Genomic DNA, 24840 nt, shown 5'->3' with positions numbered 1-24840 from the left:
TCAATCTTAAGCAGTAATAATAGTCGCGGGCCCGCATACTGACTATTTTATTTTAAAATGAATTTCCATGTAGTAATTACCTTGTGTTTATCGTTCAAATATTCTGGTTGCAACCAATTTTCCTTTTTTAAAATATTTTAATCTGTCTGTACATTAAGTTAACGTAATTGACTGTTTTATTTAATGGTATCAGTTATGAGTTTTCAACTTTGATTGTTTGAGGAAGCCTATGTTGATATCAGCTTCATTTTATCTTAATTTAAAATGCATTAGAAAATAGTGTTTCTCCCTTTGGTTTTAATTGCTTTTTGGTTTTCAAGAAGAAAATATGTATTTAACTGCACTTATATTTTTTAAAATGTTCATATTTATTTACTAAGTAAAAATTCCTTATTTTAAATTTAATCTTGTCTGTCATTTAGTAGTTAGTAATTTTGACCTGGCAGCCTGTCAAACGTTAATGCAAGATCCTGGCCTTTCTCCATTCATGTTTTTGCCATCCACGCTTCGTATTTTGTGCTACTGCCCTGACGGTAAGTATTGTGTTTGTTTTCATTTAGTTGTTTGTGCATTTGCATTGTTTTGTCCATGTATTTGCTGGTGGGGTTGCACAGTCAACGCCCAAGCAGAACTTCCAACAGTAGGAGATAGGATTGCAGATCAAGACACCATGGATTCAACCCCGAAGGAGATGAACCTAGAACTATCTGCTAATGAGGCGTCAGTGATAGAGATCTAAATCCATTTGGGTATCCTCAAATGACATCATGGTTACACACAGCAAATTATAAGTACATTCCATGATATTCCTAAGCATGGAAATCAGAAATGTTGCATTAATATGTAACACTTTGTAAAAATAAAATTTCAGCATGCATTCTGATATCTGTGTAGGTAACGCAATATGCGTGTTTCAATGGGATAAAAGTATTTTAGTAATAGATTTCGTTTGGTCTTCCCTATGGGTTAATCATAAATTTATTCCGTGAATTTTTTGCATGAATTAATGTATTAGTGTACAGTGTGTTATGTTTGCGTGAGGCATTAATAGGGGTGGAATCTGATAATTCAGCGGACTTCATGATCCGTTCAAAGTTCAATTAGCTGAGATAGGTCTACTCAATTTTTCAAATATATATTATTTAAACGATTCACGACTAAAATGCATGTGTACAGCAACCTTCCTTTTAATCTTATGGATGCTAACAACTGGAAGGAGGAAGTGATGATTCGAGGTGCGAACAGTGATCTAGTTAGCTACGCGAGTGAGCTTTATATTAAGTAAAATACCTGTCGATCTAGCATTTTCACAATGTGTGAATACCGTGAATTTGAGGTACATGTGTGTGAAATGAAGAGCGAAACGGTATGTGTCATAACGTTTAAGATGACAGATTGAGAATATAATAATATTAATTATGATGATGAAGTGAATTGAATTGAATATGGTTGATCCATTGAGGTAAAATGATTGAAGGTATCCATAAATTATTATTTACCTGGAGAAAACGAGATAATTGAACTAATAATTACGTATTTATGCCTTGGGGCGAGTGAAAGTCTTCTCCTAGCTGACAATGACAGGCTTTCCTTAGAGAGAGATTTATGGCCTTCAGAATGAAGGACAGGGTGTAAAGCGCCAGGTCCTCGAGGCTAGTCCCGCTATATCTGTCAAATGCTTGCAAAAGTCTCTTAGGAATGATTCCCTTATTTTCGCACTGTATTGAATATTCGCATGGCAAGAAATTGTTACCATCAACGTTGTATTTTTCATGATCCGATAGGTGAAGTAATCCTCCAAATTTTTTATATTCAAATGAGATCGTAGTAGGGATTTCAGGTAGCACTTCGAAGTCAAACTAGCATGGTGCCATACCCGATTGGGATCGACAGCAGGAGCCCTGAAAGGGGCCAAACTTTCAGAAGGCATTAAAGTTTGTATATTATATCTTGTGTTGATGTATATACAGGTGATTGCTTCATTCTTACATATGTTTATATTTATGTGTTATATCAGTGCGTGGTGATTTATGGTGATTTACAGGATACCAACGTCGTATGTTCGCATTATAAAATATTAAAATAAGGTATTACCTCGGATAAATGCGTATATGCGATAGTGTGATTTATAATTAATGCGAAAGAGTAGATTTTATTAACGACAATCACAAGAAGGGATGAATGATGTGACAGCTTTCTATCAAATGTTTTTAGATGTGCGGAACCGTATTTCATAAAATGTCCTAATACTACGACATTGTAAGACAATATTATTTGTCTCACGAAAATGCCATTCTTTTCATATAATTGATGTGTTGTTAGGCAATAATATAGCAGATACCTGCGGGTAGCGAAAGGTAGATAAAGGGACAAACCATTATTGTAATATATAGGCGTGCAGTGTTAATAATTTGATTTGGGAATGCCAGAATGAGATTCAGATGTAATAAACTCTGACAAGAAACTTTAAAAGCATTTCCCATATAATTAAATTTTGTGTTTAAAAATTGCCACACAGGCAACAATATGGCATTTCTCCTGTGTACAGATGTTTCATGTGACTCTATCAGTTATTAAAATTATGTTTTTAATTGGGAAAATCCATTCTTATCTATTAATATAGCGTATTCCTCTCACTATAGCACCCTACTTTCAATATATTTAGATTAAGTGCCCACTTTACTTACGAACAGAAACATTGACACGTATGCTTTTGAGCGTAGTCGTGCCAGTTGAAAGTAGGGAGGATGGGACTTCGATGCCCGGGTATGATTTCCGAAGTTCCTTATCCAAAGTATTCCGATCCAAATATTTACTTGTCAAATTAAATCTTACATTCAGCACTCTACCGACCCCCCGGACAGGTGCATTAAAGTAACGTCCGTAGTAGCAATGCCTCTGCAAACAACGCTGTAACGGATTTTCTGGAGACGTTTTCCCTGTTTTGGGGTTCGAGAGGGTAGTCGCTGATCCTGTGGGTTCACTTCTTGCTGGTGCGAGAGTACTAATAAAACACAGAAACTACCGTTTATTCCTATTCATACCTGCACGTCCACGCCGTGGCCCCTGGACAACGGGTACACTGCGCATACACGGATAAGTCATGTAAGGGAGGAAAAAGCGAGTTCCCGACGCTTCTAAATTGGGTTAGACCAGCTAAGGGAGACAACCCTGAATAAAACATCGACACTCCAAATTTGCTGGAGGTTGGCGTTGGGCTGACAACAAAATACATAAAAGAAACTCTCGTTACGAACTCTGAAGACGAAATAGCATGACCTCTTTGCAACGACCTCGCAAACTTTTAAGGGACTTGAGAATTCGTTCGTGGAACGTTCTAACACATTAACAAGCTGGAAATCTAAGAAAGTGGCTCGATGAGTATCAATTGGATATTACTGCTATTCAAGAAGTGAGATGTATTGTTGAAAGAGTGATTTAGGGAAGGAATCGCATGGTATTCTATAGTTGCCACACGAAGGAGCACATGTTTGGTACTGGTTTTATTGTCAATAAGCAGATAAAACATCTTAATATGGATTTTAGGGTGAAATCGCATAGATTGCGCAGACTTAGCAATAGAGGGATGTTCTTCAATTAGTCTTATCTGTGTAGATACTCTAACTGAAGAGGGGAGCAACAAAGGTAAATATTCATTTTTTAATGAATTAGATGAAATGTATAATGAGTGCCCAAGATCAGACTGTAAAATAATCTTTGGGGATATGATTGCGAAGATAGGAAAGAAGAATACAGACCTTGTATTGAAAAATACAGCTTGCATGATATTTCTAACAATAATGGAATCAGGCTTGTACATTTTACATCCTCATGATATATGATAATGGGATGTGCAACTTGTAAACACAAGGGCATACATAAAATGACATGGAAATCCCCAGACGGAAGTACTTTTTAAGCAAATTTACATCTCCTAATAGATGCAAGACACTTCTCAAACTTGATGGATGTTAGAAGTTATAGGGGGGGGGCAATATTGACTCTGACCACTACCGTGTGGTGGTAGCCATTAAAAGCCGAATATCTAAAGCGCGAAAGGTACAGGGTTCCAGTGCAATAAAGTTGAACAGTGATCAGCTGAAGGAGCCCGAAAATGCTTTGAGATATGCTAACATGCTTAATGAGGTCCTTACCGATTTGCCTAATTGTGAGATTACTAATGAAACGTGGGAGAATTTTAAGGACACACTATTAAAAACTGCAAATGGAGTTTTCGAAAGGGAAGAGGAAGTTATGTACAACAATTGCTTTGATGAAGAGTGTGCACGAGAAACAACTTTAAAAAATGAAGCATACAAGATAAAGCAACAGAGGAGCCACGCCCGAAAATCGGTAGAAGAGTATAGAACTTGTAGAACAGAAGAAAAGGGATTGTACAAGGAAAAAGGGGCAGTATGCGAGGAAAGAATTGGAAGAAATGGAACGGTTGAAAGAGATGGATGATGTGAGAGCTTTCTATCAAAACTAAAATACAAGTTGTGAGGATTTCGAGGTTAGGACACATTTGTGTAGACATAAAGATGGCGTAATATTAGGCAGTGAGGAAGCGATACTAGAAGATGGACCCAATATTTTGATGAACTGTTGTATGAAAGTCAAGCTGACGACCAAGAAACCTTACCTCCTGCAAAATACAAGACAATCAGAAATAGGAGTACTGGTACCTACCACTGAGAAAGTTGAGCTTGCCATTAAGAAGTTGAAGAATACCAAAGCCCCGGGAAAAGACTTAATACAACCAGAGCTTGTGAAAAATATGGAAAAGACCTTTTTAATCACTTTCACAAACTTTTGGCCAAGATATGAATAGTTGAAACAACCCTCATGCATGGAATGTAGGTATCATCTGCCAGATATATTAGATAGGTGATATCATGGTATGTTCTAACTACAGAGGTATCTGCCTTGTGAAAGTTGTTATGGAAAATACTCGGAATCAAGGTACAGAACATGTTATGAAGTACAACGACAAGAAAGGAGTTAAGCAAGGAGATTCATCATCATGCTTTTTGTTCAATATAGCTTTGGAAAAAATTGTTAGAGATGCGGGTATCAACATAAGGGGAACTATCATTTGTAAATCAATTCAAATTTGGCATATGCAGAAGATATTGATTTAATCGCAAGAACACCAAGAGAAATGAGAGAAGTATTCACAAGCTTCGAAAAAGCAAGAAGGATGAATTTACAGATTAATGAAGGAAAAACAGCATACATACTCGTAACAAAGAAGACTACCCTAGTGGAATTGCATTAATAGAAATTGGCTCGTACAAGTTTGATGCTGTGCGTAGCTTTACATACTTTGGGTAAGACGTTAATTCCAAAAGCAATATTAGATCCCAAATACTAAAACGTATACTGTCTGCTAACAAGTGTCATCATGGTCTCAGAAAACATCTGAAGTCTAAGCTGTTGTTCAGGAAAACTAAAAACTAATGTATAAAGTTTTAGTAAAGCATGTATTAACATACGGTGCTGAGATCCGGACACTGTAAATCTGACGAAAGACAGCTTGTTATATTTGAAAGAAGACTTTTAGGCAAGTTATTGGGCCAGTGGAGGAAAGCGGTGCCTGGAGTAGAAGATACAATCATGAATTGTATAATTTATATAACGAACTAAACCAAATTCTATAAAGATCAGAAGGTTGAAGTGGGTAGAAACATGTGCTGCTACAGAATGATAGAGAAGATATTTAATGGAATACCAGATGGAATCAGGAAAGTTGGAAGAAGAAGCCTACTTTGGGAAGAAGGGGTGAGGGAGGATAAAAAGGTAGGTGGATGCAAGAATTGGAAGAGCTCTGCACTTAACAAGAAAGAATGAGGAAACATCTTCAGAAGGCCAAGGCCCACAGATGGCTGTTGTGCCAATGATGATGATGATGTTTCCCATATTTTGGACACTATTCGTGAAGAGTATTAAAATGTGTGTCTTTTTTAAACGTATTCATTTTGACCTCAATTTTCTACACTGAACTATGCTCAAGACACATATTCCTGTGGCATTGATAAAAATTGTGTCGTTAATCCCGTTTTAATATTGTGCGTTGGTTAACCCGCAACCTTTCTTAAGACCAACTGCTCTCTGAGAATGTACGGTGGACGCCAGCCGGCTAGATTGATCGAGGGGTTGTCTCTTTCTGGTCGGCGTAGCGTGTAGGGGCTTGGTGCAAGAATGCGAGCGTACATCAAGATGTGGATCATATACTTGATGTTCGTGATCGGAAACGTTATTCTGGATCCAGGCTGAAGACTTGGATATTAAGGGAGTCGTAGTACCCAAACTTCGGAATTAATTTCCTTTGAATCTAGGAACATAATTGCATTATGATAGCAAGATTATTGGATGACACCAAATGTAAATTTTTAGCTTAACTAAGGTGAATATAGTAGTTAAATTGGTGTAATTGTGGTTCGACCTTAATGGGTTGCCTTTCTTATTTTTCGGGGAGAGGGAGGAATTATTTTTTGGCCCTGTACTTGGAATACATTACATGACCTTTTCCCTTCTTTTTCCACCCCGTCTATTGTGTGTTGGTGTCGTTTGATTTACGTGGGTTGTTGAACTGAATTGGGATTGGATGGCTGTTTATTGATAGGTTCTTTTATGTTATTGAAGTTTATATTATTTCAACTGAATTTTCATTTCTGGACTTATCTGTGCACCAAGTAACGTTGATTCCTATTTCAATACAATATTTCTACTGAACTTATTGTGAAGTGTTTGAAATTAATCTCCTTCTTCTGAGGTTGTTCACTGTTGCCATGGTGATGGTGTGCAACATTGAGTTGTTGATTTTGAAATGAATTGACCCTAAATGACTTTGGTTTGTTAAATTTCAACTACATGATTAATATTATTTTTAATTTACCTTATTCTAAAATTTTGTCGTGAATCAGTTTTTCCATTCCTACAGTTATTAGCTCAATGCTTATCTACAGAAATTCGGATTTCAATTCAATTTATATTCCCATCTAAGTTTCAGTTTAATCCTAACTATTGTAAATATATTTTTATTTAAGGTACTGGATTAGATGAATTTGTAGAAATAACTTAAAAGAAAATTCCGATTCAAATATTCTCATTTATTTAATTTTATTTTCTGAATACAGACGTTTAAAAGCTGTGCTAACGAAACTTTTTATTTTCATTGAAAGTTATTGTTATTTAAATGTTTTGGTGTTTATTTAAGGTAATTTATTCTCAACAGGAATATTCCGGAAAGGCATAGTACTGTGTATCCCCTTCTAATTAATTATTTATCGGGCTAGGTTTTAGCTTCCCGAATTGCAGTTGGCTGAGACTCAATGCGATGTTGGTGTCATGCGTTTTGTTTTAATTTATGTTTCTCGTGGGTTTTGGCCTTTATTACTTACCCGCTTTTATTTTCTGGAATTCCGTGATTCTAATTTATTTGTACCACATCACACGGACGTGACCGTTTTCGAAATTAGCCTCCAAAAGTCTAATTTTTGCCAGACTGATATCTTATTTTTGGGTCATATTGTTGATGATGTTGGAATCAAACCTAATCCTGTAAGGATCCAGAAATTTCAACGAATTAAATATGTGAGGCATTTCTGGGGATTATGTGAGTTTTCAGATCGTTGTCCAGACTACACTAGTACTGTTGAACATCTTCAGACCCTGTTGCATAAGAATAACCGTTGGTATTGGAATTATGGAGTCTCTGGGATATGAAGGACAGCTGATTTAGTTGGGCTGGGGGTAGTTTTTCTCTGCGTTGAGAAAATGCATAAAGCAGAGGCTTGTGGTCCGTATATATGGTGCATTGTTGTGCTTCCAGTATATAGCGGAAATGCTGGACAGCCTCGTACACAGCTAACAGTTCCCTGTAATAGGCCGGCCACGTTGTTTGACGCGCTGAAAGCTTCTTACTGAAAAACGCTAGGGGCTACCAATGGTGTCCAACTTTCTGTTGCAAACACGCTCCAACTTGAGTATTTGATGCATCGGTAAAGAGACCTAGAGGCGCATCTGTCAATGGATGAGCGAGTTGAGTGGTTTGCGCTAGGCTTTCTTTGCATTCGTGGAAAGCACGTTGCAATTCTGGAGTCCAGGGGACAGGTTTAGAACCCTTAAGCTTAGAATTGGCTAGGACGTTCACCAACGGCGCCTGCAATTCAGCCGCATGTGGTAGGAAACGTCTGTAGAAGTTGACCATGCCCAGGAACCGGCGGAGGCCCTGGACAGTCTTCGGTAGAGGGTATTCCAAGAGAGACTGGATTCTCTCTGGTGGAGGTTTTGTACCGTCCTTTGAGAGCCGATAGCCCAAGAAGGTTACCTCACTTGCACCTAATACGCACTTAGATGGATTTATGACTACACCGTAATCAGCTAATATCTGGAAAAGTATGCGGAGATGGTGCATATGCTCTTCAGCATCCCGTGAGAACACCAGGATATCGTCGATATACGGGAAACAGAAGTTTAAATCTCTAGTGACCTCATCCATAAAACGCTGGAAATTTTGTCCAGCATTTCGTAACCCAAACGACATATAGGGAAATTCAAACAGCCCAAAAGGGGTTGTTATAGCTGTTTTGCAAATGTCACTGGGGTGAATTGGAATCTGTTGGTAGGCCTTGATAAGGTCAAATGTACTGAAAATGGTTGACCCAGCAATGTTATGGCAAAAATCTCCTATGTGTCGTACCGGGTAGCGGTCGGGTATTGTTCTTGCATTCAATGCCCGGTAATCGCCACATGGACGCCATGAGTTGTCCCGCTTAGGTGCAAGGTGCAAGGGTGAGGACCAGGGACTATTAGAAGGTCTCGCTGTACCACACCTTACCATGTCCTCGAATTCTTTCTTCGCTATCTGCAATTTTTGGGGTCCTAGACGACGAGGTCGACAAGAGACTGGTGGGCCTTCGGTTGTCCTAATGTGATGTACAGTATTGTGTTTAATATCACGTTGGATCCCAGGTGGGCGAGTAATGGACTGAAACTCAGCGAGCAACATGCTGAAAGGTGAGTCGGTGGATACTGCAGGAGTCTTTACGCTGGCCTGTTCGATAGAAGCTACAGATGCCTTAACATGTAGGCCGGTGGTGCCGTCGAGGAGGGATCTGTTACGGCAGTCAGGGAGTAAGTTATAGTAAGCCAGAAAATCAGGACCAATGATGGCTGTGCTAACATCAGCAATGACAAATTGCCAACGAAAGTCACGACGTAAACCAAGGTTGAGGTTCATGGAAAGGCTACCATATGTCCTGATTGTACTACCGTTTGCAGCGCTCATCTCATACCCAGAAGCTTTGCAAGTGCTTCCCAGAAACTTACGCGGGAAACAGCAAAGGTCAGATCCGGTGTCAATCAGAAATTTTGCTTTGGTATTCGGATCAAAAATAAATAGACGGCGGCCCGATGTAGAACAGAAAGTTGCCGTCTTCACTGGCTGTTCGTTCCGTTTTCCGCCTGCCAGGAACAGGGACTAGTACATTTTACAGCTTTATCTTGGAACTTTTTGTGGTACCAACAAAGCCGGCTCTGTGGAGTAAGGGAACGGTCACGGCTTTTAGATCTCCTTTTACTGTGACTCCTGCCTCGGGGCTGGTTACGGGCCAGGGCATCGACTTTACGTGTCAATTCCTCCATCTTGGCAGCTAAAGTGTTCGGCGCAGCTGTAGCATGTACGGCCAAGTGGCTATATGGTGGTGTGACAGTAGGTGAAAGTTCCAAGATCTTGTCTGCAAGCTCTGCTATATCAGCTAGAGGCATTAACTGGGCCGCTAATATAGTCTGCAAGTGCTGGGGTAGTCGACGCATGAAACGTTGTTTTAATATACTTTCGTCATGAAGTGAGCTACCGGCTAATGACTTTAAGTGACGTAAAAATTGTGATGGTTTCCTATCACCGAGTTCTTCGTCGCCAAGAAGTTGGCGAACTCGTTGCTCTTCGGATACGGAAAGACGACGGACTAGTTCAGATTTTAGTTTTTCGTAACGTCCTGTGGTAGGAGGGTTAATGACAATGTCTTCTACCTCGGCTATGACCTTGGTGTCAAGCTGTGAAATTACATTATCAAATTTAGTCTGGTCGGCCGTGATGCCTGCGAGCCTGAATTGAGTCTCAACCTGGGCGAACCAAACAGTTGGTCTGTCATACCAAAACGGTGGTAGCTTTGCAGAGATTTTGGCAACTTGGCCAAAATTGCTAGATGTAGCATCGGTACCAGTAGACTCATGCTCCTGGAGCCGGGCTAGTAATGCTTCGTTCTGCTCTTGCAAAGGCTTCGTCAAAGCAATAAGTTGTTGGAGTTGGTTCTGCAAGTTGTTATTTTGTTCCTCCAAAGCTTTTAATCGATCCTCCGCCATAATCAAGATGGGTACACAATACAAGGGCAAGGAGAAAAAGAATTCTGAAAATACCGGACAAGGTGACAAAGAAGTAGTCAGAGGTACGATGTGTAGTTGTGTGTGTAAGTGAATGAAGATGTGAGGATGAGCAACACAAGCACAAATTTACAAATGGTTTGAAACAATCTTATAGGTTAGCTGGAAAAGAAATATTATGCAGGTAGTCCTAGCATATGATAAGAGATTCACAAACATATAAACTATAAGTTAACAAAATAATCTTGCAGATGTTACACACTGATTTTGGTTATAAATGAAAATATTAAGCATAAACCGTGGGTTCCAATGTCCATTTTAAGTCTTGAGGAATGTCCCTATAATGCAACTGTATGTTATACCTGTATTGTAACAACTTAGAAACCACTAAAAGGCACGATTACGATTTATATATATATATATATATATATATATATATATATATATATATATATATAGTACAACAATTCAAGCAGTTGTAATGCATGAGAAGTAGGTTATTTTAAAGTAATTTTACTTGTTTGAACAGCAAATAAGGTAGGCCTATGTTGTGGAGTAGTCTGTATCTTAGGCCTTAATTAGCAAAAAGAGAAAGAAAATTGCACAGAAGATTGCTGGATTACGTACATCAATTTAACACCAAGATTGTAACTATGGTTAGAAAACTAGGTACTGTCCATTGTAGGCCTATGCATTTCTTTGTGATGTTCGTACAACTTCACAACGAATTTATGTTGTGAATAATTTGCAATATTCCGGAACAAGTAAAACGTAGGTTATATACATACAAGTTTTTAGATGATATGTTGCGTTCTTGAAGAGTAGCAGATGCGGCGTAACAAAGAGAAGTGGCGTAAAGTTGCCGCGTGCGGACTGAAGCGATGCGTATCACCGACGGCCGTTAGGATTCTGGCGACTGTTTTTGTCGTTTGTCGAATTGGTTTCATACTCGGAAGAGGTGGTAGTTCCAATGAAGTAAACAGTCTAATGCCTCTTTGAAATAAAGTGTGGTAACATACCGTGATCTGTGGTGAAGCACGTGGTCCAAGATAGGTTATGGTATGAGCGTGTTCTCCATACTCGGGGTCACCATTTATGGGAGTCTTGGTTGTAGGCAGCTCCACATCGTTCATAAATAAACCAGCCCTCATGGATAATAAGATTCACAACACACAGTTTTAGTACGCCTATGCATGTGAGATAGGTTACACTGATTACACCAACAAGACACAAACAGGCGTGATGCTCATGCTCACTCCACGCAGCCGAATGACGATAGTTTAGCAAGCTATACCCTGATGCAATGTTGCATCGTGCACAAGGGTGTGTTCTGTATGTGGGGCGAGTTCATTCTTCCTGATGCCGCCACAGAATCAATAATGTGAAGAGTCTTTTACGACAACTAAACAGATGCTCAATGACAGTCTAAAATTAGTATATCCTGATTTTGATTTTAATTTTATAATGCAAACTGATGCCTCAACTGTTCGAATTAGAGACGTACCTTTTCAGAAAGGCCCAACCAATCCTATGAACAAAACATATTTGGATTTCTACAGCAGAAAACTGAGAAATCAAGAATTGCATTACAATACCACTAAGTTGGAAATGCTTTCAATTGTCAACGCTTTACACCATTGGAGAAATACTATTTATGGTTACCCTATTGTTCTCAGAACTGATCATAAAGCCTTAATTTTCATGTTGAAACTCACCATAGCGAATGGACGAGTTTCACGTTGGTCTCTCTTTGAACAACAACTTAACATTGAATTTCAGCATTGTCGAGGACGGGACAATGTTATCGCAGACGTGTTAATTAAGAATCCAGAAGGGAATATATTTCAGGTACATCATGCAAAACTGGTGGAGGGAGATCGTGAAGTTCACTGTCGAAAATGGGACAATGTTATCGCTGACGTGTTAAGTAAGAATCCAGAAGGGAATATTTTTCAGGTACATCATGTGAAACTGGTGGAGGAAGTTCGTAAAGTTCCCCGAGGACTGGAATACTTACGTCAATCCCAACGACTAGATGTATTCGCAGGGAGCTCATTGATGATTTTGGAAATAAAATTGTAATTAGTGACCCGGACTACGAAAAAATTAATAATTTATCTTTTAATTATACAATGAGGAATGCGATGCTACATAAATTCGTGGATGCGGATCATACGAAGTTAAGGATTTTATTCCAGGCAAACGACATACGCGGATAATATGGCTTTTCCGCAGAACAATTGTTCACGCTGGAGTTGATAATGTAGTTGCTAGGATACAAGAAACATTTACTTTGCCCAAGATGCGCGAGACATTCCGAATGACTATAAGAACTTGTGACACGTGTCAGCGGGTGAAGCCAAATACTCACTTGTTAAGACAGTATCCAACCCATTATTACCAATTAAACCCAGGGAGTTATTTGCAATAGACTTATTTGGACCACTACCCCGGTCTGCCAAAAGCGATATACATGTGGTGGTGACAGTAGACGTATTTTCATAAGTTGTATCATTGCATGCAATCCAGCAAAAGTAATGCAAAATCAATTCTGAGACGAATTACTCACAACATAATACCTCTTATTGGTAAACCAGAATTGTTGTTCTGATTATGGTTCCCAGTTCGCGTCTACAGAATTTCAACAAGCTATGAGATAACTCGGAATTAAACATGTCCTTAATTCAGTACTATACCTAGCAGGTAATCCTGCGGAGCGGATAATGCTTGAAATTCCTAAATCTTGTCGAATCTATTCTGTGACTTGTCATTGTAAGTGGATCAACGTGTTACCCATTATTATGGATTGCCATAATAATACTATTCATGAATCTACTGGCCAAATTCTAGCAATCATTCATCATAATCAATATCCTTATATATCTAGGGATACTATTGTACGATGCCCACCTGATACTAAATTACCACCAGACGGTGTATTCAATTGACAGCTGAACACATGTTAAAACACGCTGATCGAAGTCTTAGAAGAGTGATGAGAAAATTCCATTGATTTTAGGTGTGAAATTGTTCGTTCTAGTATGAAAACCATAAGAAACCTATTGTCCCTAACCTACAGAACGTTTCTCTGGCAAGTTTGCTGACTTATACGCTTCATCATTCAAAATTGTGAAGTCTTATAATAATAACGCCTACAGAGTGCCATGTCTAGACGGACGGAGCGAATTTTCATTCAATGCTCTGAATTTGAAACTTTATTATCCACCTGAGTAAGAGGCAATGAAGGAGTCAATGTTAATCCGTAGTCTAAAGATAGTGATCAAGTTTGACAAGTTTAAGGACGTGGTATTAAGTAAGGAGTGTACAGAGGGATATCTTTGAATTTCATATTCTATGGCCCATACCGTCTGACTAACTTTTGAAGAAATAGCTGCAGTACTGAATGAGCCTCATCAGCTGATGCAAAACATCCAAGAACGGAAGAAGTTTGGAGACGAGCTGTGTGAGTAGGTCGAACATGACTGACACTTGTCAGTAAATAAAATTTTATCCTGGAATAAAATTTTGTCGTGGTAGGTGGTGGATGTGACAGTATGCTTCGTATGAGAAAGTAATTTATTGATTAATGCGAGTGTGTATCACTTGGTCTGCCTTTTGTCGGCGGGACACGTGAGCTTTGGTCGTGAAAAGCGATGTTTTATTTGTTTTACTTGTGCAGCTATTTTATCTCTTGCGAGGGGACAGAGACGCTCAGAAAAATTTAATATAATTAAACCATGCACCCTGAACAGCTGACTCTCACCTGATAAATGAAAATGAATAATGTGGTGGAACATTCTATCATCGGAAGAAGTAAACAGCGCTATCTGCAATTAATACGAGTGCATGTACTTCCGGTAACCGGGCGAGTATGCTCTATTTAGCCGAGGGTAGTGCAGGCACTCACTCTCACTCTGATTTTGACCGTGGTAACGAACTCTCACTCTGATTTTGGCAGTCGCAGTTGACAATGGAGCGACATATTCGACGCCCGAATGGAGCTACTCACATTTTGGTCAAACAGCTCCTTACGGAAGTGTGCTCGCTTACATGATTCAATTATTTAAAAGTGTAACTTCACTAAACCAACAGACGTCGAAGTTTTTTAGTCATTTGTGAGAAAGTACGTATCGTACGTATGTATCATTTTATGATACTGAAAATAAACTGTGTCCCGGATTACTTCTAATTGTCTTGTACAAGTTTCGGTTCATTACCACGGAACTGCTGCCGAGTGATCAGGCCATCTACTGTCATCGGAATATGAGGATGGATTTCATCGCAGTGTTCAATATTCACTCCACTATGAGCTACTAGATCATGAGACCGTCGCCAACAGAGGAGACATGCCGGGCATCCACTTTAAACATTTCAATTAAGGACGACTTTTCATCGTTCAACATGAAGTCTGCAGTCCAAGCTAAGTCGATTGCATCTTAACTAAATATCTCTTCTATGTTTGTGTATTTTTTCCTTACTTTTGTGGTGTGGTATTGTAGTTAATCATTTGCTTTTATTTCCCTTATACTTCTATGAATTTTGTCGCAATGTGGATTTCCAACATTGGATAGTTAAGTCATGAGGAATAGTTACGCTCTTATGGCAGTGGTGTATCATTGATAGTTTACCCGTGTGTTACCTTGGTAATCCTTCAGCATTTAAGGACTGTTATGCTATTTGAGAACTGAAATAAGTAATCTGAATCTCGCATGATAATATTTTTCATTTTCGAGTAATATTTCGGTAAGATTTGGAGCTTACATTCACGCCTTGCGGTGATCGAAATTAGTGCCATCGACATTATATATCATTCAATTTAGAGTACTTTAGTAAAATTGTACAACAATTAATGTAAGAGTTCAACAAATTAAGTATTATTTCATAAGTGTGATACTTTGCAATATTTCTGACCAGGTGTTTTCTGTGAGATACTGTAATGGGGTTATAGTAATTGATATTTTGTGTCTTTTTGATTGGACTTCTTGGATTAATTGATTATTAATATGAGTGTTATAATTAGTCCTCAGATAATTTTATTTTAATGCGTGCTTAGGGATGCATATTTGGCATTTGAAAGTCAGAGGTGTTAAATAGCAGTTTCTTCATATATACGTGATCGTGGCCACATTAGAAGAGTATTTTGTTGTATATATAAGCCTTATAGTTGTACTCCTGAATATAGAAGTTGTTATTGCGAGAATGAAAGTATCGTGATGTGATGTTACTGACAGTTGTCAAGTCTACGAGCGTATTTACCGATATTTTATTATTGGGATTATGGCACAGATTTTTCCATATTATTAAATCAAACTAGGCGTTAGTTGAATTTAAAGCGAAACTCACTTCATAATCACTCGAACCCAGGACTACAAACTAAATTTACTGATCATAATTTGTACCTACCACTCACTGAGTAAATTGATTGGAGAGTGTGAGTAGTGATTTCATGATTTGTGGATATTATAATATATTTCTTCTTTACATTAATCTTAGTAACTGAAATGTAGAATTGTGGTAACTTTGTAGTTGTTGGAGTTGTAATTAGGGAAAGACATATGTGTGTGCCATGTGGGTAGATTTATTTGTGTTCCAATATGCAAGGATTATGATCTACGTTATTGTCCATTTTCCAGCATTGATGATTGATTTTGGTAATAAGAAGAGATGTTTATTTCATTGCAATATACTTAAAGTGACCACTTAACGTTAATTAATTGGTAATCCACTCTGAACAGATGTATAGTTGACGTCTCGATTTAATTTGGACTACTTTGAAAGCATATTCAAATAAAAGTAAATTGTTTATAAAAATTAATTTGTATATTCCCACGATGTAACTTGAAGTCAAATTTTCATTACAAGAAATTGAAGTACTTTACAGGTTTAAATTTTTCTATAACATTTTTTAGATTTCAATTCTCTTACGATTATTCGATGCAATTTTCAGATGTATTCGAGAATTTTACCTCGTCAGCGTAGTTTCTAGGAAAAATAATTGACTAATTTAGTTATTCAGGCTCTGCAAGAACGAAATTATTGTCACACATCAATTTTTTTGCTTTACGTCGCACTGACACAGATAGGTCTTATGGCGATGATGTGATAGGAAAGGCCTAAGAATGGGAAGGAAGCGGCCGTGGCCTTAATTAAGATACAGCCCAGCATTTGCCTGGTGTGAAAATGGGAAACCACGGAATGCCATCTTCAGGGCTGCCGACATTGGGGTTCGAACCCACTATCTCCCGATTACTGGATAATGGCCGCACTTAAGCGACTGCAGCTATCGAGCTCGGTGTCATACTTCAATCCAGTGAGAATGGTTATGATGAATTTTGCCTGTACCACCCCACTTGTTTGAACTACATATATCTTACCTCAAGAGCTTAATTACAATTTAAATTAACGTAGCGATCATTCACATCGTCATAGTTAGCCAGGATGGCAATTTTCAATTCTTATTTGAATAAATCATGTATACATTTACAATTTATATAGCCGTTTTCATTGCCGAACCTATAGTTACTTTTTCCATGTCACTTGCGCCTATAGCTATTTCATGGAAATCCTTACTGTGTACCCCTGAGGTGTCTCTTGCTCGTCGCTGACCTTGTACGGGGACAGTATACAAAAATCATTACGGTATTTCATTTAGCTTATTTTCGAACATTCAGTTGTGTGTAGACACACCATTTAATATATTACAAGAACATGCCATATTTCTCCATGAAACCCAATGAAAGTCAATAGGTAAAAAGTAGACATGACCAACGGAAGGTAAAATAACACATTAAAAGTATTACAAGTTTGATAAGAATTCGCTTATAAGACTCAAAAGACGGATCAATTATAATTCAAGGTAGAGTTTATCAGTTCTTCACTCCGACCTACTCCCTTTTTTAGGGTCAAAAACAAAACTGTCGAAATCAGCAAGAAACTTAAGCTCATAATGCCAAAAAGTGTTGTTTAGATTAATTCTTATACTATCCAGAATAATATACGTAATGCCTTTTAAGATTTTGTCACGTGAAGAGGCAAACTACAGGGAATCTTTACATTTTACGAAGAATATTACCCCCACGTCTTCAAGACAGTCCGCGACTACTACTCTTCTAACAACGGTCATTGTCGAACAGGGGCTGTTCTAACAACAAAAGAAAAATGTTCATTGGCCGAAAATTTGCGATCGTTGGTTCGTCGATTTCCTCTTCTGAGAAAGCGCAGCGATGACTTCGCGAAACGTAAAGATTCCTTGTAGTTTGCATTCTTAACAGTAGAAACCCAAAATATATTATGCATAAAATTATTGTCGTTTGTACTGTACCCTGATGAGATAGGCTCTATCTTTCATGATTTGATTTTGATACGAGAAATGCAGATATAAAGGAATATTAAATGAATACGACACATGAATGTGTATCGCCAGTGTATTAAGTAGGATAAAGCAAGAGATCCAAATCCACCTGCATATGCCGATTTAGGATAACCAACCCCCCTCTCCAGGAGCTGACCGCGGATGACCCCGGCGGGAAATCATATCGTCCATAAAAGTCCAGTAGCGGACCTCACACCACTCAGTTCTTACCAGTCACCAGTCGTTATCGGTCACCAGTCGTGTCAGTCGTATGAAGTAGTTGAGACTCTGACACGTTGACTCTGTAAGTCAGTACCTCGGGACGCATTCGAAGTCAGTTAAAGCTGAAAGTACGTGAGTTATTAGGAGAATGAATACGAACAGTGAAATTATCCATAGTACCGAGTGTAAAAAAATCAGTACAACCGTATGTTGAATTTAATAAATGTCATGTGATTGAATAATAAATAACTAACGGAACGCCGATAGTACCTTTGGAAGGCAGTGTGCGGAGCCTGAAGTAAACACCTCAAGATAGACGGTGAATAACTATCCGAGCAGGGAATTACAGGAGCTAGGCGATTATCAAGACGGCTTAGAAATAAACCAGGAAGTGCCGGTTGAAGACGCGATACGCGCCGGTTCAAATGAACGACATTTCGTCGTAATATGTCACGACGTGTGTTTCGGGCGTATATGAAGAGCATATTGTGCGAGTGTCAGGGGTCTAGGAGCACCTATAAGTGTTTTTTTTTGTTATTAGTATTCTTGTGTAAAATAGTGTAATAAGGTATTAATCATTGGTAGTCACCCAGAAGTGTTTTATTGTGTTAAATTTGTATTGTGCGACATGATGGACGAGTAGATCACCATGGGGCCGTAAGGCCTATATCTCATCCGCTACGAGACAATGGAATTCTACATAGGAATGAGTACACAATTTTGATATTTGGGGGATGTTATCGCGACTAAACGGGGTTCAGTGTAAATTAATTATGGTTACTTAACATGGTCCGCCTCCCGAGTCCATGATTTTATTTTTTTGTTAGACGGACGAACTAATGTATATTAACGTAATAATGGGTTAGATTAATTAATTTGAGTATTTGTTTGTTGTATATAATGTAAATATGTGATATATTTCTTTCAATTAATGCATGCTGTTTGTAACACTTTGACTTAAGTTCATTTCAAGTGTTAAATTCCTTTTTTTTTGTGCTAACCCATTTATTTGATTTTCATTCACTGCGGTGATCATTTGTATTTTAATTAGGAATAATTTCTATTAGACAGCCAGATTATGAAAGAGCCAGAGTATGTAAGATTTGTGTTGCGTACGGAAGGTCATTAAAATACTAATAATAATAATATTTGTGCGTTTGCGAGTTAAAGTATAATAATAATAATGACAGTGCCTCGTGAGTTAGCCAGTGCAAATATAATAATCAATGTGGAGATGACATGTAGCGTTAAAGACTTTCATTCGAGTAATCAGTTTGATTTTACGTAAATTTTTGAGTTACTTTTTTGGACTTTATTTTAACCATTAAATATTTGTTTAAAAGCGATAAAGGCACGTGAATTAGAATGGTCACGATATGTTAAAAGCCCAGTATGATTTGAGCCCATATTTAGAGTTGGAAGTCATGAGGGACGAATATCCGGCGTGAAATAAATTGAGCCGTATTGTTTGTAATGATGAAATAGATGAATCTCAAGGCCTAAGATGATATAAAATACAGATGCCGGTGTTATTAGTGGTAGAATCCACGCACCGAGGATTAATTTATGAATTAAATGTTTGAAGAGTTCCGATGAAAGGAAATGGACTTCAAATTGGAAGGAATAGTTTAGCAATCGCCGGCATTGGAGGTATTTGCCCAGCCGCGATGTGCCATAGGTTGTGAGATGTGTCTTGGGAGGACGTGTGTCCCCATATAAAATTAACGGCAGTACGAAACTGAAGGTACGGTCCCGAATACCGTGTTGTCCCGACCGATATAAAGCAGATCTTAGTGGTTCATAACGGGATTTAACATATGTGACTAAATTATAAAGAGTGGAAATTAAAATATCATCTTTCCATTTTTAATAATAATAATAATAATAACAATAATCATACTCCAAGTGAATCTTGTCTTAAATCAAGTGCTTAGTGCCAAGATAAATCGGAATTGTAAAAGGGGTTATGCGTTAAACATATTAAGAGTGAACTACCGTGTAACAGGCGAAATTAATTTTTTAAAAAATTAATAATAATAATAAATATTTAAAAAAACTAAGTTACTTTTTTTTTGAAGAATTTACTTTTTTTATTTTGGACATAATAATGATGTTGGGAGTTGAAATGAGAGATTTGAGATTTTTAACTAATAATAATAATAATAATAAATAAAATATTTGAAGAAGGAGAAGAAGAATAACCAATGAAGCTACTTTTTCTATTTTTTATTTTTTTGATGAAAATAATAAGAGCGAGAAGTTGAAGTATTATAGCGAGGATGATTACGGGTTACGATAATCACGATTTCCACTATTAATAATAATGTTAATAATAATAATAATAATAACGAAAAGTTGAAGGAGATTACTTGCAATAGTAATTTGAGAATAATAAGTATGATGAAAGGAAATTAAGATATTTAATGGGCGATGATTCATTGTTACGAATATAATAATAATAATAATAATAATAATAATAATAATAATAATAATAATAATAATAATAAAATTATTTTATGAGGAAGCTGATCATTATATTGCGCGGATAAATTAGGAGGAAGAACGACCCTTCGTTTGAAACGTCGGCAAGGGTCGACACATAATCATCCCGGATGACAAATGATAATAATCAAAAATAGGATTATAATTGAAATTAATGATAATAATAAAATTAATTGATGATAGTCAAAGAATATGATAATGATCAGATAAAGAATGGTAATGATATTATTAAATGATCATAGGAGGATATGCTAGGGACAGTCATCCTGTGTCGAACTGCTCTGAACCAGATGTTGGGTTTTCACGGGGAGATTGTTAGCGGTAGATACGTAAATAACCCACGGACGGCACAGGTCTTCAGGGTCAGAGCATAGTAATGAACCTTTCCGTACGTCTTGTCGTATTGACAAGTGTAAATATTGAAATAGGCTTTGAGTTAATGAACTCTACCTGGCGTGTTTGTGAATCTGGAAATAATAGGCTAGAGTTTGTCCGTATTATAAATTCCCGTTTTTTTCGAGGCGATAACATTTTCCAAGGTGGGTGTCCGGCTCACCAGAATGTACATACCGGAAGTGTCCCATGTCCAAACGGAACGAGGAGACGACAGTAAAAAGTTACTGTCGTGCCTTCGTCTCCGAAAGAAGATCTCCAGCGGTGAAACGTCCAATCATACGGATGTGAATTCGATCCCCAGTAACCAATTGGGGCGAATTCACCAGATGTTTTACACTACCAGAGTAGTGAGGTAAAATCCAAGTATTATGTCATTTAATTTTCAGGATTAAAGTGTCCCAATGTAAAATTGTCATCATGTGTAGTATGCAAAATAAGTGAATAAATTACTCATCATTGCAATTTCACTAGGAAACAGTTTCCATATCTTTTCATTGTAGTTAGTCCAGTATGCCCATGGAATTTAAGTTGTCACTTCCCAGTCCTATTGTGGAGTCAAAAATTTGTATCCATGAATGAGTCGCCCCCGTAACCTTAAATTTGCATGCCCCGTTCATCCCTGTGTTCATTTGATGCGCCGATTTAGATTTCTTTTGATTTTCTTTATATAAATTTTTTTTATCGTTTTCGAACTGATCACCCCTGAGATAAATGCTAGTCTGGGACTCAGGAGGTGAGCGGGTGCAGTACACAGATATAACTGGTTATTTCTCCTTCTTCTTCTTCTTCTTCCAGGCCACTTCCCCCAGTTTCTTGATATCGGCACTTCACGGGGATTTCATTAAAAATTAATATGCAATTCAGCAAATAATGAGTATGTGTAAATTGGGGAAAGCACTCTGTTGACGCTTGGGTAAATTATTAAGTAATTACTGTGGTTATTAATCCTGTTTGTCCTGTGATATTTGATGAGCATGTACATCCCGTATAGGCACAAACCAATATTTAATTGAGAGATCACTAATTCGTGTTTCTACGGGTGTCTATAATGTGGTGTGTTACGTGCAAGATGTGTATTAAAAAGAACACAAACACCCAGTCCTCGAGCCAAAGGAATGAACTATACGCAGTTGAAATCACCGGCTCGTCCGGAAATTGAACTCATCGTCCTTTGAACCGAAGTCTATTCAGCCAAGGAGTCGGAACAAAGAGGCAGCTGGTTATATTGGTAGCATATCCGTACCAGCCATGTCTCCGGAGTAATACGACACTTTGTACTTATACATCTGAGGGCTGCCATAGAAATGCACAGCAAGCACTGCCATGGTTGTGTTGTATGCCATATTATCATTAGTGATCGAATTCCAATCATTCCGTTTAAGTCAGTGGTATGCAAATAAGCTAGCAACTACACAATCTATACTGAAAGGCATGCTTACATATTGCACCATACAAGGAAAACGCCCTATTCGTGCCAAGAGGATATGATGTCACGATATCAAAAGAAACGAGATACGGATTTATCAACACTCGATTTTATGAAATGCAAGCACCGTGCAAGTTTCATGGCCATACTAGCTTTTCTTCCTCTCTACTATATCATTAATGAATGAGTCTTGTTCGTAGTAACCTTATTTGTGTATTATAGCGGCTGCAAGGCAGTAATCTGCTCTCTGACACGTTAAGTGGCTTATCATTTTGATGTACGCAAAGCTGCGGTAATCTTGTAGATGTTTATTTATTCACTTTTTTTTCAAGCTTCAGTTCGTCTCTTTAAATGCAAAAGCACAGAATGATACTTCATTTATTATGTAATTATTTCTGGTAAGTTGGCTGAGTGTCATCGTCACCGATCTCACAAAAGTGGCAATGGTTCTAATCTGGGCCAATGTAACTGGGATTGTTGAAATTAAAAATCTCGTCTCTGTAGTTAAAATTCCACGTAAGGTCATCTTGCAACTTTAATTACGATATCGATAGTCACGTAATGCTAAAGGTTTGCTCTTGTACATTTCTTTGTTCTGAGGATTTGGAATATCGAGATCGAAAATCCCATGTTCTTAGTACGATACGATTGAGTTTTGTCATCATGAGATATTGATATCCAAAACCTTAGATGCACAGTAGTTATAATAATTAACCCAACCCCTGCACTTCACGCATTAACTGCAATGAGTTTTAAGATATTTCAAAGATAAATGTGTATTACCTATGGAATAAAACGTGTTACATAATCTATATTAATATCATGAAGAGGGAATGTTTATGGTATTTTTACATGGACTTGTCTGAGTGGCTCAGACGACTAAGGGCCTAGTTGTCAATCATGGCTTAGTACAGGGTGGTATTTGCTCAAATGCGGCAGCCTCCGTGTCGACAGATTTACCACCACGTAAAGGAATATCTGTGGAACAAAAGTCTCGCACCTCGGCGTCTCCGAAAATGGTAAAATCAGTTAGTGTAACGTAACACCAATAAAAATTATATTATTATTATTATTATTATTATTATTATTATTATTATTATTATTATTATTATTATTACAGTATTATTATTTTTCTATACATGGAGAGTAATGTCGGAAACCACTTAACTTATTTCAGTAATTCTTTCACCACTAGGAAATGTATTTCTTGCAGATTATTTTACTGTAGGTTACATATCATTATACTGCCTTATTTTGCCAACAATTAATTTAACTGACAAATGCAACAGCCAACAAAAGTATGCATCTGGTACACTTGAAAGTGAATACGCTGCCTATATAAAAATAGATACCTACACCAAAATTATAAGGGCAACCTTCGCAGATCTTCATACAGTCCACAAAAAATCTGCGACAGCGTATGTCTTCAAAATATAACCTGTATTAGGTTATTATTTTAACAATTAATCAAACAGCATGATAAATGAGCTATGATTCTCAACGCCTTATGAAAATGAAACTCAGCGAACGAGTTGGCCGCGCGGTTAGGGTCGCTTAAGCATTCGGGAAGTGGTGTGTTCGAATCCCACCGTCGGCAGTCGTGAAGATAGTTTTGTGTGGTTTCCCATTTTCATGCCAGGGAAATGCAGGGAGGTGAACGTTAAACCACTAACAAAAAATAAAATAAAGCATGAAACTCATCGTAAGTGAGAGGATTTAATAACAAATCATAATACACGATAAAACAATCCAGTCCATAATACAGGTAATTTCCATCTCGAGGTGGAAGTTGCGCAGGGTTGCCTTCTGTCGCCACTTTCCATCAACAGATACAGTGGGCACATCACAAGAGAGGTTATTGAGAGTTGGGAACATGGTATCGCTGTAGGCATTAGCCAGAAGTTCGCTGACTGAGCTAAATACAATATGGAGAGATTCAGCTCTCAACTCTAAACTCAAACTAATACAGACCCTATTTTTTCTGATAGCAATCTACGCCGCTGAGACGTGGATAGTAAAGAAAAGTGACTAAGAAATTTGACTCCCTCGAAACGTGGGCATACAGAAGGACGTTATCTATCATATAGTTCATGCAACTACCTTGTTAACGACCGGCAGGGTTTTGAAGTACTGATGGGTCGAACTAGCTCTTTTGAGGGAGCTAGCTCATTTGCTCCCGCTCCTAACTGAGAGTCGTTCAAAAGAGTCGACTCTTAGGAGCGGGAAGGTAGGAGCGAGCCAGGAAGTCAGAGGCCGCTCTCCGCTCCAGGTTCGTTCGTTCATTCGTTCATCCGGTTTAGGGCAGACGGCTCTTTATGACTTCCGGTCGCTCTTCATGACTTCCGGTCGCTCTGTATGACTTCCGGGATTGAACGATATAGCGCAAATAGTTTATATTTTCCACAACAGATGGCAGCACAACGTCTAGTTCAGAAAACTTCTCTTGAAATAAAACAAATAAACAAATGCACTCCTGGCAACATTGGCAAATAATCTAACGATAAAGCTTTATATACAGTAACGAAGAAATGTTTAACAAATATGCAGTATTAATGGA

This window comes from Anabrus simplex, chromosome 5 (genome assembly GCF_040414725.1).
Source record: "Anabrus simplex isolate iqAnaSimp1 chromosome 5, ASM4041472v1, whole genome shotgun sequence".
Taxonomy (NCBI): Eukaryota; Metazoa; Arthropoda; class Insecta; order Orthoptera; family Tettigoniidae; genus Anabrus; species Anabrus simplex.
Note: the sequence above shows the minus strand (reverse complement) of the source record.